The sequence below is a fragment of the Siphateles boraxobius genome, unplaced genomic scaffold (assembly GCF_051911475.1).
Source record: "Siphateles boraxobius isolate OS27281-9 unplaced genomic scaffold, OSU_SipBor_1 48, whole genome shotgun sequence".
NCBI classification, from domain to species: Eukaryota; Metazoa; Chordata; class Actinopteri; order Cypriniformes; family Leuciscidae; genus Siphateles; species Siphateles boraxobius.
Genome location: NW_027509119.1, coordinates 12,486,646 through 12,495,073, shown reverse-complemented (window position 1 = coordinate 12,495,073; position 8,428 = coordinate 12,486,646).

The following is an 8,428-nucleotide window of genomic DNA, read 5'->3' as shown; positions in this document are numbered from 1 at the left end:
TGGGGTTGAGCCTCTCTTGTCTAGTCCTAATTGTTGGTGATTTTAATATCCATGTAGATAATGAAAAAGACGCATTGGGATTAGCATTTGCAGACATTCTAAACTATATTGGAGGTAGACAACAAGACGTTGACAGCAGCGCGGATTGATAGAAATGGAAAGAAAATAGTGCCGATTAAAACTGAGGTATGAATTTTGTCTGGCATGTTTTTTGTGTGGTAAATTAATCAAGCTTTGAAACGCAAATCATTTTTTCACGTAAAAACGCACAGTTTTGAGGCCCCGGAAAGTAACCGGGAGTACTTTCTTGAAAAACTTCCAGCGGCCAGAACTCTGACCAGGGAGGTGACTACAGAGTGGGTCAGTGTGTATGCACTATAGTGCTGGTAAGGATTGCATACAACTTCATGTCTTAAATGGGCGAACTAACCCTTTAATGTTTGAAAAAAATAAGAAAAAATAAGAAGAAAATCAGATTTACCACGGGAAAAACGGGGGCAAAAAAAGAATTATACTCACCAAAACTACTGATTATGTCTTACACAAAATCCATCTTAATTCTTTCATCAAAAAGACTTAAATTACTCAGTTGTACAGGTTATCTGTGCGTTTCAGTCCCAACAACCTTTTCTATCGCCATCGAGGCTAATGCTGAAAGTTGAGTCTGTCCCGTCATTCTGGCATCAGTTTGACTTCGCTTTAGTGCTGAGAGTGTCCGCTCGACAGAAGCAGTGGACACAGGGACAGTCACCTCAACACGTGACAGTGTGTACAGCTGACCCATGCTCTCACACAGAGTTTCGAACGAAATCAATGAGATCAGCGGGACTTTTGCCTTCAAAATCACAAATCAGTCATGGCATACATTATAGTCAGTCAGTTCGGTTTTTACCCGGACAGATCGAACAGTGTGCCGTGACTGCGTTAAGCTGGATACAGCTGAATAAGAGATTTTTTCCAGTAGGTTTGAATCTGGGGGTCGAGGAAGGAAAGAAATAATATGTGGGTTGAAAAACTATTAAATCTACAGGAATGTATTTTAGTTTATGCAGTTCTCTACAGATGCGGTTTGCTAGCTTTGACTATCAGTAATAGTACGCGCTCAGAACATCAAATCAAAGCACGTGAAAATGCCAACGTTATATTACGCCTGCTAGATGGCCCCAGTGCAGTCAAAGCTAAATCTGATTGGCTGATTAAATCTGACTTATTATCTCATTGGTTAAAGCAACAGTTTAATTTCCATTCGTTTTAAGCTACAGGTGCCGCACTGTCGATTCTGAAGGCCTCAAGGCAGATTTATGTGACCATGGCAACACATGATGGCAGAAATAAAATTGGATAAAACCTCTAACATAAACATACACTACTGGAAGCAGCGCAACAAGAGAAAAGCTATGAAATTAAGTGAATGGACAATTGGAATAATTCAATACTCATTCATGGAAAAAAAAGTATATTAAAGTGCAAGTCAGTGATTCTGATAGTGTTTAGGCCAGCAGAGAAGGCCTTGCTGGCCCTGACAGTCCACCACTGATTGTCACGAATCCCCTGGTGTGATCCTGGCTTTCTTGCTGCTCTGAGATTGCTGGTGGGCGTGGTCACCAGTGCTCTTGCCTACTCACCTGAGGCTCATCACGTTAATCAAGTACACCTGTTCCTCATCGGGCAATCTACACTCTTATAAAAGCCAGATCAACTTTCCAGTCCCTGCCGGATCGTTGTATCACACAGTACGAGTACATGCCAGCATTCCTTTGTTCTGAACTATCTGAACTTTGTTTGTTTTTTGAGGAATTGAGAGTTAACTCATTTTTTCCGTCTTGATCACAGAAGTTCCAGCCTGAACCTTGGACTCAGATCTTTCACCAGCACCACAGAGCACGGAGCACTGGAACCCGGACCACAAACCATCTTCCCTACCAGAACATTATCTCTCAGTTAAACTTCTTTGTTTTGCACTTAAATTTATTTGTTTAATAAATTCACCATAATTGAACTGAAATTCTGGTCTGCGTTTGAGCTCTGTCCCTCGGACCTGACACTGATTGCTTTATAAATAATCTTCCTGATCAGTTTAATCTCCTCAGCATCAGAGATACCTTAGAAGAACTCGATGTTGCAACAGAAATAATTGACTCTCTTTTCCAGCACTTTAGACACAGTTGCTCCATTGCGCTTAAAGAAGATTAAAGGAAATAGTCCAACACCGTCAGGGGAGTCATGCAAGCCAAAATTCTGGGGGGGCACAATCTGAGACTTTGTAATTGTTTTCTGACGGGTGATATGGATCGTGTTAGGAGGGGTCAGGGGGTATCTCCCCCTGAAAATGTTTAAATTCTGGCTGCTTAACATACCATTTCAATGCAGTTTGGGAGGGACAGAAATACCTTAACGGAGCTAGCAGCAACCCTCCTCTATCTGAGGACTAAGTTAAAGTATCTATTTTGTAAGTTTAAGTAAAAGACAGGTTGATGAAAGAACTGTAAGCTCAAATTTAAAAGCTTTTGAAGTCTACTTCATTAAAGCATGTTTACACACACACTTACTGTACACTTAGGCCTACTACACATGATTTTAAAAACAGTACCATCGCAGTTTTTATGTTATGATTTTAAATTGGTATGTGACCTGAGAACGTTCTTACATTAAAGGTACATAAAGGTGCTGAGGTCTGACTTTGTGGTGCTCTGAAATTAAGTTATTTTAATATTAATATGTGATGAAGGACTTTGAAAGAAGTTTGACAGATTTCAGTGCTGAATAAGGTTAACACTACCCCATTTATTTGAAAATGGTTAATTTTTGACAGAAATGTAAAAAAAGTAATCAAATCAAATGTAATATGTAACATTACTTTAGTAAAATCATTGAAATACTGTAGTTACACTGCTCATTATTATATTTTTAATAAGGAACTTGTAAAGAGTAATTTATGAGCTAAAAGAAAAGCTAGTAACTTGTACATTTAACCTACTATGGCTTATTGGCTTTGTATGGCAGGCAGTAACGTTAGCCAACTAGTTTACGGTTAGACTAGGCTAGCTATCGATAACGTTACTGACACAACTTAAGTTAATGCTCTGAATTCGCTGGTAATATCAAATCCATAACTTTTTGGTCAAGTTAAAATTTCCAGGTCAACCACAAATAATCCCACTACCTTTTAATATCATCCGATAACTAATTCAATGCCGATTTGTTGCTTTGCCCACTTACCACTTCAAGACCATCTGTAAAACATTGTCAGCTCAACGTGCGCGACGAGTGAGTGTGAGTTGCTTGAACATACACAGCAAATATTCTAGAGAGCTACGCGCGTAGCGCTCTAGATTTGATATACACAGACACCATATTAGAAAAAAGGGGCGGGCTGATGCTGACCGATTTATTACACAACCAGAAGAATACATTTGAGTCGTTATAGGCTCTGGTAATTATGGAGCATAATAGGAATAAAGTTGTGCTAAAAAAATTATCAGGGAGGAAAAATCTGAAGGGGCACGTGCCACTTTGAATGGGCATGACACCACTGAACACCGTGGTAGAGCAAGCACACTTGGGCCCTAAAGAGAGCAGCCAGAAAAATGGAGCGTAGCTGGAAGAAAACAAAATTATAAGTTTTTCGTGGAGAGAGAGCACGATTGCGTACAGAAAGGCCTTAAAAACTGCTAGATCTGCATATTTTTCAACACTTTTAGAAGAAAACAAACACAATCATAGGTATTTATTCGAAACAGTGGCTAAATTAACAAAAAATAAAGCTCCAACACCGGACGTTTCCAAACAGTACAGCAGTAATCACTTTATGAACTTCTTTACTTAAAAGATTGATAATATTAGAGAGAAAAATTATAACTATGCAACTGTCTACTACAGTATCGCATCAGACAGTGCATTGTAGTTTACCTGAGGAAAAATTTCATTCATTCATTGCTATAGGAGAGGAAGAATTGCCTAAACTCGTTAAATCATCTACATCAACAATATGCATGTTAGACCCTATACCGACTAAGATATTGAAAGAGATGCTTTCAGAGGTCATAGATCCTCTTCTTAATATCATTAATTCATCTTTGTAACTAGAATATGTACCAAAAACTTTTAAGCTGGCTATTATTAAACCTCTTATTAAAAAAACGCAACTTGATCCTGGAGAATTAGTCAATTACAGGCCGATCTCGAATCTACCTTTTCTGTCAAAATTAATAGAAAAGGCAGTATCCTCACAACCATGTTCCTTTTTAGAAAGAAATTGTATCTGTGAGGATTTCCAGTCAGGATTTAGACCATATCATAGTACTGAGACTCACCTCACCAGAGTTAAAAAATTATTTGCTCTTATCATCCGATCGTGGTTGCATCTCTCTATTAGTGTTACTGGATCTTAGTGCTGCATTTGATATCATCGACCACAACATTATTTTGAATAGACTCGAAAATTATGTTGGCATTAGTGGAATTGCACAAGCATGGTTCAAATCATACTTATCTGACCGTAATCAGTTTGTAGCAGTAAATGAAGAGATGTCATATCGATTTAAAAGGTCAGTATGGAGTACCACAAGGTTCAATACTAGGACCGTTGCTGTTCACCCAGTACATGCTATCCTTGGGAGATATCATTAGGAAGCATGGAATTAGTTTTCACTGTTATCCTGATGATACTCAGCTCTATATTTCTTCGCGCCCCGACGAAACGTACCAATTCACAAAATTAATGGAATGCATAGCTGATATAAAAATTTTGGATGACTAATAATTTCATACTTCTTTATTCTGAAAAAAACAGAGTTTATAATTATTGGGCAAAAAGCCTCTGCAGTATTAACCCAGAATACTGTCTAACAATTGATGGCTGCTCTGTCAAGTCTTCGTCGTCAGTTAGGAACCTGTGTGTGCTCTTTGATACCAATCTTTCATTTGAAAGCCATGTTTCTGTAACGGGTCCCGGCCAGGGGTCCGCTAGCAGATATATATTGATACTCCTGGTCGAAGTGCTCTGGAAATATTGAATATATGACACGGTTATAAGAGACGCGGGACAACAGTTGCTCTTTTTCCATTCAACCGGAATATCACTTTATTAACAACATTTCAACCTTATATCTGCAATCAAGAATTATTACTGTTATTTTTGGTTGCTCTGTATCGAAACACAGGTAATATCCACAATTGGATAACACGAAATCACATATTCGTCAAAACGTACATTTCCACATAAATGTATCTTCACATATTTCCTCAACATTCACAGTTTTATCTTAAACCATAAACACACATTTTCTCTCTAAACCATGTTCTCTGTTATCTCTCATTAAACGAGTATTTCTGTATTCATTATACATTTTGTAAGTGTTCACTTAATGTAACAGAATAAATCCCATTTGCAGTTAGGTTAAGTTAAATTATATTTACATTAAACGAGAACAAACTTCAATAGTAAACATATTTGCCCTTATAACTTTTACACGATTCCTATGAACCGAAACTGTTTTACAGTCTAATATTACCATGTGCATTTAATGCTACCACGTGCGTTTCACCCAAAGCTACATCTGTAAACTGCTTTTACTCTGAACATCAGCGTTATTCATTACCCGTAATGCATAGGCTTACACACAGTTACTTTACACATATACAGTAATAACTCAGACATATCCCCGAGCCATTAGGAATATTTAAAAGAAAACAGTGCGAGCGTCGGCCGCCATTTCCTCACCTTCACAACGTTATCATTATACTTTACCATTTACACACTTAACATACCTTTCGCTTATCAAACACACATCACTGAGGATTCATATTAGCTTATAACCCTTTTGTAGTCATATAAAAGTTGTAAAACTAACCTGGAAATATTGAATATATGACACGGTTATAAGAGACGCGGGACAACAGTTGCTCTTTTTCCATTCAACCGGAATATGAGCTCGTCTTCCTCCACGCCTCGCTAAGGGTCCCAGAGTGACGCGGCTGAAAGGTACTGCCACCTTGTGTCCGTTCTGTGCAACAGCATGTCATAGCACACTTCTGTGTATTCTCTCAAAAGTATTTAACTTGTAATAAAAGGAAAGAAAACAAAAGATAATAATCTCAACAAAACCTATTTTTGTGAGTGTCACATCCACCCCGACAAACAAAAATGGCTCCCGACATTTTCCCATGAAAACAAAACTAAAACTCTTACTCTTGTTTGTTTTCTAGTAAACTTGTGTAGTGACGGGCATGTAATATGTGTAAGGCATATACATATGAGGTGTATAAGCAGTAGGTAAAATGAACTGGCTATGCATATGTGGCATGAAAGGTAGGGGGGGTGAGGTAGACTGTGAGGAAATGGACTCTACATGGGTTTGTAAGGAGGGTTGGCCCAGTGACTCATAAGTGAATATTGGTCTAGGTCTTTTCTCTCTAACTGACCTCCTAACCTCTCCTTGTGTCTCTTTTTCAGGCCAAGTCATAGTAGAGGGATAACTCGGTCTTTCCTCTTGTACTCGCTCCTCATGTCCATTTGTCTCGTCACCTTCAAGCTGAGATAGGTAAGTATCCCAAAGTTGCTCACTTGTCTGTGCTTCTTCCACTACTTCAACTTCCCTGTCCCCTGCATTCTGTTCATCCTCTTCAGGCTGCGGTAAGTAAGTATCATCCGATGGTTCACCTGTCTGTAACTCTTTTCCCTTTACTTCTATTTCTCCATCCTCTGACTGCTGTTCTTCTACTTCGGAAAGGTGTATCTCTCGCCCCTCGGGTAAGTATGTGTCCATCGATACGGTTTCCCTTATAGGTAATGTGCTTGAACAGTCTTTACGAATCATTGTCTGTTTGTTTGAAGTCTGATCAGGTGCTTTTGCAGGGTATAACTTTGACACTGGACTTTGCTCTCTCCCTGAGATCACTGATCTGTTATGTCCAGCTTGATCATTTTCCATCCGTACTACAGGTGTTCTCAGCCAATAACCCCCTGTCCACTCATCCTCATCATCAGTGTCTGACATTCCATCCTTTTCATCCATTCCAGAGTTTACCCTCTGTTGAGGCTGCTTTTGCCTCTGATTGGGGGTTACAACAGAGTCAGCTGGCTGTGATGGGTTCTCCACAGGCAAGTCGTTCACTAACAACAGCAAGTTTCTATGTATGGTTCGGTTTCTTGTATTTGGGTCTCCCTCAGGATGAATGACATACACCGGATTGTCTGAGATTTGCTCCTTCACCACATAGATCCTCTTCTCCCAGTATGAGCATAGCTTACCAGGTCCACCTCGTTCACCCATGTTTCGGACCAGTACTCGATCTCCTGGTTTGAGGACCACGCCCCTCGCCTTTTGATCATAGTAGGACTTGTTCTTTGCACTTGATGACAGGCTGGATTTGTTTGCAATCTTGTACGCTTCCGTCATCCTTTTTGACCATTTATCCGCATATCCTTTGTGTGTCACTGATTCAGTGTTTCCCATTAATCCAAACAAAAGATCCACAGGCAGACGGGGATGTTGTCCATACAGCAGGTAATGAGGTGAGTATCCTGTCGACTCGTGGCGTGTGCAGTTATATGCGTGTATCATTTGTGGTAAATGTTCTTTCCATCTCTCCTTTTCCCTGTCTGTCAATGTCCGTAACATTTGCAGCAGTGTACGGTTGAACCTCTCAGCAGGGTTACACTGTGGGTGGTATGGAGATGTTCGTGAGTGTCCGACCCCTGACAGCCGTCCAAGAGTGCGAAACAGATTGTTCTCAAACTCACGTCCTTGATCATGGTGGAGACGATTTGGATAACCTAGACGAGGTATGTAGTCATTGTATAACCGTTCAGCTGCAGTTTGTCCTGATTTGTTTTTAGTGGGGTAACCCTGGGCAAATCTGGTAAAATGGTCTATTACTACCAGAATGTACTCATAGCCTCCTTTGCTTTTCTCCAGATGTAGGTAGTCTATGCAAACCAGATCAAGAGGGAAAGTAGAAGTCAGACCACCCATTGGCGCACGCACATGTGTGGTGGGTTTATTTTGCTTTATGCAGCTGCATTTCCTGGTGACATAATCCTCTATACACCTCTTCATGTGTGGCCAATATAACCGTTCTCTGGCGAGATGAAGCACACGTTCAGTGCCAACGTGTCCCATGTTGTCATGGAGATGCTTTAGGGCAACCGACCGATACTTGGTAGGTAAGACTAACTGTTTCCGCTCTGATGTTTGGCGGTACAGGACTCCATTCTCCACATGTAGTTGATTCCACTCATGAAGAAGCTTGCGAGTGAGCCCACTCATTGAACTTCTTACCTCATCAGTAGGAACATTATTTGCCTCTTTCAATCTCATTATTTCCCCTATTCCAGGGTCCTCTTGTTGGGCTTTTGCCAGCTCTCCGTGGCTTATTTTGGGCAAGAGTGACTGAGGCTGTGGCATCACATCAGCAGAGGAGGTGT